The sequence below is a fragment of the Zerene cesonia genome, chromosome 16, assembly GCF_012273895.1.
Source record: "Zerene cesonia ecotype Mississippi chromosome 16, Zerene_cesonia_1.1, whole genome shotgun sequence".
Taxonomy (NCBI): domain Eukaryota; kingdom Metazoa; phylum Arthropoda; class Insecta; order Lepidoptera; family Pieridae; genus Zerene; species Zerene cesonia.
The window spans coordinates 8310422-8322921 of NC_052117.1; positions in this window are offsets into that span (position 1 = coordinate 8310422).

The following is a 12500-nucleotide window of genomic DNA, read 5'->3' on the forward strand; positions in this document are numbered from 1 at the left end:
GTTGGGAAGAAAACGAAGCGATTTAGGTCCTTCTCATGGGGATAAATACTTTCTTTTAATAAATATAGACGATTTCGTTTTTGTATATAGATCACAGTTATTAACGAATTAAAGATGAAAGGATATAAGTAGTGGAACATATAATCTCCTCCTATATTGAAGTCGATTCAGAAAATAAGAAACAAGGTATAAATCGATTTAACGATAAACTGCATGCATTACCATGTCTATAATTAATTATTATTAAATATATATAAGTAATTATAAAAAGTAGGTACTATCGCCCCAGCTCTGCCCGTGGGCCTTATGTAGCCTATAGCACTGAGATGGACTGAGATGCACTGAGGATTACTTACATATGAAGTGTGAAAGAATTTAAATCATTTCGTTAGTTCCTGAGATAAGCTCGCTAATACAAACTCTTCTGATTTATATTATCTATATTACAGATAACATAATACTATAGATCTTAGTGTTAGCTTACAAATTGACAATGACTGATTGGACTAATTTTTATTATCATTTTGTTAATACTGTTAGAACTAGTATAAATCAAACAATGTAAATTGTCATTAAGATGTCTAAATAGCTCACTAGTTGGAGCTACTGTCTATGCCGTAATTATCTTTTTTAATCGTTCGCATTATACTCTCTTTTGTGTCAACTATTTTGCTGTGCTAACTGTTTTAACTATAACTTTAATCTATTACTATCCCAAAAACCTATCAAAGGCATTAGAAAGCTTCGTTTCAAAAGTACCAAGGGTGAAGACGGTTATTTATGCAGAACAGAAGTATAGTGGTTAAGATATAACTAGATGTCATCGTTCAAGTTTCATTTAAATCGATAAAGCAGTTTACAAACATGAAACTGACTGATAGGATGAAAGTTGCTGACGCTACTTTCTATGAAATATGACAACGCAATAGAGATACGAAAAATGTTCTAATAAATTCCGAATAATTGCCATTATACGAGTAATGCTTTATAGCGATGTCGCAGTCGAAATGAAAATTTCGACATCGTTCCACGAAGGATCATAAATTGTTAACTGGTAATCGACTACGTTTTATGTACACCGTGTGTAATAGGTAAAACAGCAGTTAGGAAATCTGTTGAATAAAATTACCTGTCTTCCTTAGAACATTCAATTGTTGTACAACGAAAATATAATTGAAATTGTTGTTGTACTTTCAAAAGTATTATACTCTCCTTGACCGCCAGGTTGTCTGGAAGAGATCGCTGCCTTAGCGATAAGACCGCCTGTTGTGCTCGTGAATGTTTACAATATCATGTATATTTTTTTACTTCTTACTATCATTTGGTGCACAATAAAGTGTTTTTGTTTGTTTGTTTGTTTGTTTGTTGCAGTAGATTTTCTCAAGTGTTTATAATAATAAAGCGTAACTAGAATGGCTGAATTGATTTGATTGGTAGTTTCACTGAAATATAGTAGAGGTGACAGGAAAAGGATAAGATGATGTTCGTTGCTAAATTTGAAATATTGGAAACCGAAGATATATCAAATACTAGCTGCACCTCGCGGTTTCTCCCGCGTAAGTCCGTATCCCGTAGGAATATCGGGGTAAAATGTTGCCTTTATGTTATTCCAGTCGTCCAGCTGTCTGCATATCAAATTTCATTGCAATCGGTTCAGCAGCTTTTGCGTGAAATAGCAAAAAACACACACACATCCTTACAAACTTTCGCATTTATAATATTATTAGGATAGCTATGAAATGTCATAACATCACGTCACGTCATATCACATTACACCACATGACACATCTTACATATATCATTATAACATGTTTGTCCGTCAATCACACTGAAACTATTGAACGGATTGATTAAATTTGGTATATATACAGGATATGAGGTGATTTGGGTGATAGGATACTTTTTATCCCGATTAAATGTTCCCTTGGGATAAAACAGGAATCTTGATATTCGTATGATTTTTTTGGGTTTCAGATGGTGAAAAAGCCAGTCTATAGAGTGAGATGGTGTTTTGTTATTATGGATTTTTACCCCTGTGAAACATCTCCACAACATCACTTATAGGCATTGCCTTTAACAAGCGAAAACCCACTATAAATTAAATACAACATCCAGCGAAGTGTCCTCAAACCGCGCGCGATTCTGTTTTATTTAAAGTCTTATTCTGGCACCGTTTAAACAGAACAGGCCGCAGACAGCATGTTGTAAATATTTATCCCAAACAAAGAAGATTTACATGCTCGACGCGAGATTGAAACGTTTCGACTGAAAGCAGACGTGTTCAGAATAAGGGCACTTAACTATGAAGAATTCATGCGGCATTTTGCTGAATGTTAGAGAAATTTGTTGCAATTGTCGAGATGAAATATCATTAGGTACACAATGTAGCTGCTATGTACGTTTATATTAAATTGCTGTCTGCCTTTTTTATACATTTGAAAGCATTTATACCAACATAATAATATAACGCTGAAGAGTTTGTCTGTATGCGCTAATTGCAAATATTACTGGACCGATTTCGAAAATTCTTTCACCGCTGGATATGTAAGCATGATTACATGAGCGATAGGTGCTATAGGCTGTATAGTGCGTTTCTATCTTTTTTTTATATAGCCTTCCAAGGGTGAAGTCGGGGCGGACCGGTAGTATATCTATAAAGTCCGTTAATCGTTGGAGTAGAGTTAGACTTAGATAATATGGTTTTTTAGGTATTGTTCTATAATAACTTTTTAAAGTATAATGAGTAATTATAATTAAAGTGACAAGTGACATATTTATAAAGTATGAGACAAGAATAAACTGTTAATAACAACAACATTAACTTTTATTTCTCATGATCATATTACATAGAAACATTACAAAAAAATTCCCAACGGTTTGAAAGTTAATTATGCCTTCTACTTTATCTTTTGTATTTCTTTATATCATTATAACTGTTATCATATAAAACACAACGCATATTTTAAACGAATAAGGTTTCTTATTGTTACCGAGTATATAATCAAAAGATATGTAAATACTTATGATTCGGTCCAATCTTATGAGTCGTTTCCAATTCACGAATATTTGCATAGTCGATACAAATAACAAACATTTACTAACTATATGGGACGAATTGTTTTGTTCAAAGAATATATATAGCACACACACACGTATTTTGTAGGTTTAAAATATATGAACCCTTCGGATTTTTAAAATAACACCCACTATGTATTAAAATTTAAACACAGGTCTGTACAATTATGGAAATTCTAGACGCTCCTGCCGGCTTCACTCGGATGTTAAGATGGCAGTCGTTGTTTTATCCCAAGCCCAGTTTTATCAAAATCCCTTTAGTAGTTTTAACGTAATTGACAGACGGATATGATTCAAAATTCTGTTTTTATTAATTAATTTAAATCATTCATTATTTGATAAGCTTGTTTCATCACCAGTCTGATGTTGAGAAGTCATAAAAATAACGATAACAAATATACAATTTATTGTTTTAGTACCGAGTTGCTAGGCGTAATGAAGGCTGTAACTTCTAATTGTTAAACTTACTTAACAAGGTGTAAGATCAATTTCCCATCGTTTTGATATTAGTTCATTTAATATTTACTCGTAGTTAAAGATATTTTTATCTGTAACGTGGCACGCATATATACTGGAATCTTAATAAAAAATATTTAAAGGTTTCAGTTCAACCAGTTCGCACGAATTCGCAAACTCACTAATGTAGGAAATTTTTCCTGCATACTCTATGGTACATAATAACATATTTACACGCAAGTGAGTTGCTCGGGTTAAAGAATGTTTCAACCGACTTCAAAAAAATAGGAGGAGGTTGTCATTTTGACTGTACATTTTTTTTATTTTGTTACGTCAGAGCTTTTGACTCAGTGAAGCGATTTTGATGATTTTTCTTTTATTTGAAAACTGGTGCCCCAGTGTAGTTCTATTTAAATCCTACTAATATTATAAATGCGAAAGTTTGGATTGGATGTGTGTGTGTTTGTTGCTCTTTCACGCAAAAACTACTGAACCGATTGCAATGAAATTTGGTACGTAGATAGCTGGACAACTGGAATAACATATGGGCAACTTTTTACCCCGATATTCCTACGGGATACGGACTTACGCGGGTGAAACCGCGGGGCGCAGCTAGTTTATTATAGTTTTGACAATTTGGAGGCGGTTTAAATTTGCTAAGTAGAGAAGGCAGAGAAGAGAAGAGAGAACTGTTAATGATATGTTTTTGATATGATCTTATTATTTATTTACAGATTTATTCCTAACACACCTATACTTACACAGAAGAGAAAATCATCGAGAATAGATTACAGAGCATTTTATTATGTTTCATCATTCATAGCACGGCCGAGCTAGCGCTACACTCCGTACCATAAACACTTTCACGACCACATACCTAACAGAAAAGTTATCTTTTATGTATTAAACATCCCAAAAATACATCCTATTTATTTATTTATTTATTTATTCCTTACAGAACATATTACCGAACAATAAATTGACATTGTAAAAAAAAGACCATCCTAGTTGCTAGGAAGCGCTAAAACATACTAAACTTTAAACAAACAGAACATTATGCTCAAAATGCATACAGCATCGCACTCAGACATTGCAGGCAGCTGCAAGCGACTAATGACTAGACAAAACCGACGCTAAATGCTACCCATATGACATAATTTATACGCCTCGAAATCCTTAAGCATACATGCACAAAGCATATACCATTTAGAGATGCTTATCTATCTATATTTCGGTTCTAATTGGATCAGGTAAGGCATGTCTTTAGCATTACCTGAATTATGTTTGAAACAACACCATGTATCTTTTTTAAATCGAATTCAACAAAATAATTCTTGATTCGGCAAACTTCATCCTTTTAAAATATTTTTAAAAACACGCAAGCAACAAATCAATTGTTTACAAATAGGATACATATTCTAATTATATTAAAAGTCTAGTGCAACATGTAAGAACTAAGCAATCAATTAAATTATCAACTCAAACAAACTGCTATTAAAGGTCAGTTACGATCGTCCATTAATTGGATTGGCCGCTGGAAAAACAAATGACACTGTTTAATCTCGCATGAACTACTCCGACGATTATAGTCTCACTACTAAAGCCAACATGATTCTGATTGGTTTTTATTTAGCCAATCAATATAATTGATGGTTTTTATAACCTTTGCGTGTAGGAATAAGTTAAAAGGTTCCATTCTGTAGTAATGATTGTAGAATTATGTAAAAGGTCGAAAAGAAACCCAATTAGTTAGTTTTTGTTTATAAAACGTTTGCAATTAAGGGCTGATATCCGTATTTACCTATTTCGTGTAGGTTCTTTATATATCAATGCTAACGTGTTACAATATTATTCATGCAAAAAGCTGTATTTGTTGTAGTAATTGAGGCTGTCAGCATTTTGTTTACTGTTAGGTGAATGTTCCTTATTTGCTGACGCTGACATAAATTATGACAACAATACGCTAGCTATCCCAAGCTTAATTGATCTATGTATTTAAAAAAAATTTAATTCTCTCTCCCATAACATTTCATTACCTGTGTTTGTTTAGGATCCCATCTCATTAATGTAAACAATAATGTTTCTTTATTTTTTATTTTTGAAAAAAAAGTATTCAAATAACACTGAGTTGAACAAGCAATTACTATTATTATTATTTCTCCTGCATGTTTGTATGTAATAGCACAGATAACATAATACTATATGATAGATTAGATTTTGACTCACTGTAATCGGACAGTTTTAATACAAACTTTGTACACTTATGAAGGATCTGTGACATTACGATAAATTCATAAGTATATATCATTCTCCTGTATGCTCATTAGGATGACCACGATTAAATAATCCCTCTTTGAGTACTCTAATGTTTTAATGTAATAAGAGCAGTGAGAAAATTTATCTTAAATTCATTTACAATACAATAAATTACAATTAAAAAGATTCATCTTTTTAATAATATTTTTTATATTTAATCTAATATATAAAATTCTCGTGTCACAGTTTTCTTTGCCATACTCCTCCGAAACGGCTTGACCGATTTTGATGAAATTTTTTGTGCTTATCCGGTATCTATGAGAATCAGCCAACATCTATTTTTCATCCCCCTAAATGATCAGAGTAAGGCAGAACAGCGTTTGCCGGTTGCAGCTAGTAACTTTTATAACTTTTTTTAACTATATAAACCTTATTTCTTTTGTCTCATAGCAGGCAACTGAGCTGGTGAGTCGCGTGACCATCACCGCCCGTGAATACGTGGGACAAGACAAGGGTTGTCGAAGGGAACAAGGATGGGAAGGATGAGAGATAGGAAGCATGAGGAAGTGTGGAAGAGTGTTTTAAAGTAAGGAGCTGATTTACGTGTATTAACGACATTGTCGTGCAAATTTTTTACCATTGACAAACACAAACACACCATTAAAGCTCTTAAGTCTATAGCAAGAACCATTACCACTGTATCGACATTCATTTACCTTTTTCCCAAACAACGAACTTCGGGTTTCGGTAATTATTGTCAATGCCCCTTGTCCTCTTAACTCCAAATTGATTGGCTGCCACTTCCGCACCTTGCAATAAAAAACGAAAATCGTGCGGTGAACAGATTTCAATGAGGTGCGTGAAAAATGGGAAATTGATAGTATAACTTTTGATTACTAGTACTTAAGCCTTTTGAAAGGAATGTTATATATTTTTAATGTAGTTTTATTGCTAGAAATACAAAGAATGCTTATGTAAATGTTAGTTATAGGTTATTTTCTGTAGATTTTTAAGGGCTAAAAATTTAAAATTTAGAAGGCGTTCCATCGTGTGCGTTGTAGCAATCAATTAAATGTTTTTTCAGTTGTTTTAACAAATTTTTGTTAGATAGAGTGCAGCGGTTTATAATATCTATTAGCAGGTTCTATAGTTCACCTAAAAAAAAGAAAGAGTTGAAGAAATTCTTATTCCAGCGATCTAGAGGAGCTGGTTAATCGCAAGAATTGGAATGCTCCAACGATTTTTTTTTGCTTGGACACTGCATATGTGTGAAGTCCCGTGTCCCCTAGTGGGGTATGGGGCAGATAATGTACATCTGTTTCACTGATCGATTTTCTTTATGGACAAGTAGGTGATCAGCCTTCGGTGTCCTGCCAGACCGAGACTTTTTTTTTTTGCGTCCCCACCGGGAATCGAACCCAGGACCCCTCGGTTCTAAGCTCACGCATATATATGCTGCAAAATCAATATTGCCACATCGCGTCGTGTGTGTATTAGCGCGATTACATTTTTTATGTGGATGTTTGTCTGTGACCTGTGGGGTTACCGTACTTTTTAAAGCAACACTAATTCCAGTGTTCGAAAAAGACAGAGCTATATAGGTCTTCTAGCGCCATCATTGTCCTGGACTGGGACTAGTACTGCTTTATGACGTTATGACTCATGGTAACCTCCCAGGACGGGATATGATTTTTCGCTTCGATTTTCCGTTTTGAGTGTAACAGAAACATTTGATATTAATGGTTTGGTTCATAAATATCTATTAAATATCCATTATAAATTGAAAGACTGCATCACACGTTAGTTATCTTTCGATAAAATTGTGCACGAAAAGAATAAAAAAATCACAAAAGCAATTCCCTTGCATGAAACGAGACGCGCCAAATGAATGATATTTCGCTGAAATGAATTATGCCTTAATGGCACCGCTTAAATCTCCCTTGCTTTGCTTATCTAGGCTAATAAAATGCTTTCATATTATTTTGGATTTTTATGAAGGACGTTTCATAATGTTTATAGAGTACATAAGACTATGTTAGATGTTATAAAGATTAAATATGTAGTAAGTTATTATATAAGAAAATTATTATATTATTATCTATGTTCCAAAATACTATATAGGGCGCTTATTTTCAAATGAATAGTGATAAAAGATTTTAAATTTAACAACATGATTCTTACATGATTATTGCATTAATTGCGATTGTTTTTAGTTTTAATCAGGGTTACGTAAATTAAAATCATTAAACATTTGGTAAAGTATACCTTTTGAGGTGACCATATTTTGATTTTCATTTCTAGCCTCCATTGCCTAGCCCGGCACTGCCCGGATATCAAGATTCCTGTTTTATCCCAAGGGAGCATTTAATCGGGATAAAAACCATACTGTCACCAAATTTCATCAAAACCCGTTCAGTAGTTTCAGTGTGATTGACGGAAAAATATCCAAACAAACAAACTTTCACATAAATAATATTAGTGTGACGTACTTTTGTCCATTAGACAGATTAATTAATAGACCGAATAATAGAGAGATTAATTTATTGTTTTATTAATAATAATAATATAATAAATTAATCTGTCTTCCGTACATAGATACAAAGGAAATAACCCAGAGGCTAGACCTTATATTCAACATCTATAACACAATTATTCAAATTTCAATTTCAGAGTTGAAATACTTGGTAAATCCTTTGAATATTATGACCATAGGGACCATCGATCCTCATGTTTTGAGGCGTATCGAATTTCTAAGATGACCCATAGCCTACTGTGGTTTTGCAGCAATAAATAATTCATTAGGTATGGGCCGAAATATCCTTCTGGATATATCAAGCAATTGCAGGACTATTTTTTGAATTGTATATCTTTTATGAATTGTTAGAAAAAAATTTAATATAATGTTGGGAAGCTATATCACAATATTTTTAAACAATACATAATATTACATTATTGTGTATCGTGACGTATATTTATTTAAATAAATATATTTTAAAATTGAAAATTTGCTATGGAATTCGTATTGGAGACTGGTTTTTAATATTACGCTGACCTCACGCTGACCGTCGGTGCTGATAGCCGAAACGTACGAACTTCGTCTGAATCTGACTCTAGAACTAACCATATTTAGCTTTTGTAGTGTAGCAGACAAACAGATAAAGTTAATTTCGCATATACAATTGCTGGAAATTCTGTCGTTTCAAAAGCATTACCTACGTAGGCGGACGTAGTTACCATTTATTAATTGAATTACATTCCAGTAAACGTAGTCCGTCTGTGATCGCGCTCGCTGTAAAGCGTTCAATTTCGATTAAAATTAATATTATAATAAATCGTGTCATTTTTTATGTCATATCGAGCAACTGAGTCTGTGATCTCATGAAAGCGATCACCACCGGCCTTGAATATTCGAAGAATTCATTTATCATTCATGTTCTGCGAAAAACACACGACCGTGATTTAAACAAAGATAAAAGGTTCGTGCAAATAAAGTATCATTAAATTCGGTACGAAAATATGGACTGGTGGAATTGACACTTGTGCTTTTTCTGCCTTCATTAAATAACAACGTATCATTTTCGCTAGTGAGCTTGCCCTAGCCTCTATTAAACCGCACTTGGCCAGCGTGGTAGATTATGGCTTAAACCCTCATAGCAGGCCTGTGTTCAAGCAGTGAACATGTATGGGCTGATGATAGTGAGATTAGGAAGAAGCAAATTGAAGTGTTCGAAAAATATTTCTTTAGTATTTTCTTGTGTTTGATTTTACGCGAGTATTATACATTTAGAAATTAAAAACTTTTTAACGGATTTTAAACGCGATTTATTCATTATATTATTAACCCGACGTTTCGAACACTTTACACTTTCGTGTTCTGGTCTTAAAACTCCATGTCAGATATACCAAAAGACCAGAAGACACTATACTGCCAACTGCGGAGAAATAGGTGGAGGTAGTTCACAAACAACAATTTTTGTATAACCTTCAAGACATGTAACATCTCAGTCTCCCCGTGACCACGCTCGCTGTAAAGTGTTCGAAACGTCGGGTTAGTAATATAATAAATAAATCGCGTTTAAAATCCGTTAAAAAGTTTTCAAAATGTATCTTTATTAAGTGGGTTCCTAAAACAGAGTGTATGTTTTGTGAAACGTTTTGATTATCGTTTGGGATTTTCTAAAGTTAAGAAATAAAAGTGATTTGTGTTTTACACCATGATGAATAGATAAGGTACGTATAAACTGTTTATCTGTCAGAGGACTTGAAATGTTTGGACAAGATCCGTTCACATTCCTATGAAAAGTATATCAAACGCGATATAATACCCATTGTTTTATCGCGAGAATATAATTTTTTTGGGCGTTATTAGGTATAAACGTATTTGCGTTTGGACGGTCGGAATGAAACTCGACGGGTGACTCGTGAAATTATATAAATTAATGCTGATATCGTGAGGTCAATTCGGTAATTCATATGTGTTACCATGCAATAATTCGACTTACATTATTACAAATACTATAGTATTATACGAACGCACACGACGGAACGGTGAAAAGGTGTGTGTAATAGCAGTTATTAGAAATTTCGTGAACTTTCTGTTTGTTTCGGCTAATCTCCGGAATAACTGGGCCAGTATTGACAAGGTTCTCGTAGGCTCATCTGATGTTATAAGTAACAGTATCTGGTGGAAAAAATGTCATTAAACCCTAAACGTATATAGGTATATCAGTAATTTAATTATGTTAATCCTATGATTTACTTATATTTATAGTGAAACACCGACAAATTTTTGCTTCATATTTCCAACCTCTTCTTGAGGTAATTTAAAAGACAATATTACCTTAGCTGCAAAGTTTAAGCCCTCCACGCATTTAGCGATTTAGAAGCTTCGCATGCGAGTCGTAACTCGCAATAGATACTGGCAGTGAAATATATAGGAATGATGGAATACCGAATGCACAGCAATATTGAGATTCGTCTATACTATGTGTGTCGTCGAAGTCTGTTGTTGTGTCGCTACTTCATATAATAGTTTTTATTAAATGGCGAATACGATTATCCCAACTAATATTATAAATGCGAAAGTAGCTCTGTCTGTTTGTCTAACTGTCCGTCTGTTACGCTTTCGCGCCTAAGCCACTTCAACTGATTTGATGAAATTTACGAAGATAGAACTGAACTTGGAAAAGGATATATGATACTTTTTATCGCGAAAAAAAGGGTAGAAGGAGATGAAAGTTTTTATTCTTAAATATTGTTGCGGAAGTGAGTTCTCTATGTAATGAAATAATCAAAATTAATAAAACATAACTAAACATCTTTGTAAATGAATTTTTTTCCTGATTGTCCAAGATTTCCTTTAAATAAAAAAGGAATTATATAAGAATTATTATTAAAATTAAAGAAATCTGGATCTTTCGCAACGGATTGTTTACGACATTCATGCAGAGGCTCTAGGGATTAAAATATTTACACAAGATATTGCTTCAGGGGAAATTTTAATTAAATTAGATTTATTTTTGATATCTCACTTAAGGAATAAACTTTTGTGGTTTTTAAGTCGTCTCCTTTTATAATTATGAGAAATGATTATATTGTATATCCTACGGTGGACATTTTATATAAATAAAGGGTGGAAAAATAGGTATTTAACTCGAAAAAAGATAAGACTTTTTCCAAAAAACCGTCTATTTAAAAAAAGACTAATTTCCCCCACGAACTTGATCGCGTGCCCTCCATGTTATCAGATAAGTCTTCTAATAAATTTCCAACCCCTATTTCACGCCCTTCAAGTTATACTTGAACAACAAAAGTGGCCTGTCCTTCACAAAACGCCTACCCTTTTATGAAAATCTACCATTATTGGTTCAGATATTAAAACATAAATGGACAGAACTCAGAGTTCTAAAACGCAATTGTGGATTTCATCTTGTACCTATTACCAAAGCACTCGTAACCCAGCGAGATTCGCTTTCATTACTACAGTTATATATTTCAACACCTACCTTCGTATCATTGAAGGATTTAATTACCATGTCCCTGGGGAGGGGGCTATTTTTAGACACGGTCGATAATTTGCACGCCATTCGTTAGTGCATGAGTAAATGAAGCTGAAACAGAGCTGAAAGGGAATTTGTTTATAGATTCATAGCGAGGTTTTATTTTTTCAGGCTCCGTATTTAATTGATCTAGTTGTATTAAGATTTAAGCTGGTTGTAAGTAGTTACCATCATACAGTGTTAAGTCGCAACATTGGTGGTTGCCAGCCGAGCTTACCGATATTTAGCCGATCTTTCATGGACGTACTATAGGCTAATTTCCCTCACGATTAATTAACGAGGTATTAATGAGTATTCCAGAAATTTTCAGGAAATATTTATAATTTTACTTATTAGTGCCTTGCTCTGACGAAAACTCTATAATTGATATATGCTTATAACATGCATATATATGTAGTGCTTAAAAATTAAAATGAAAAACTATTACTTTCATAACTATACCGTTTAAAAACACAGTAGATGTGTAGTGTTGAGGTCTTTGGTTCGATCCCAAAGAAAGTACGGCAGGACTGAATTAACACTTACTCACAACTATATAATTCGTATATAGTTTTATAATTCGTAATTTAAAGTCCATGAGAATGTGAATTCCATCTTTATCATACTCCAGGGAATGTCACATAAACGTGGATACATATAGGTAATAGAACCTAG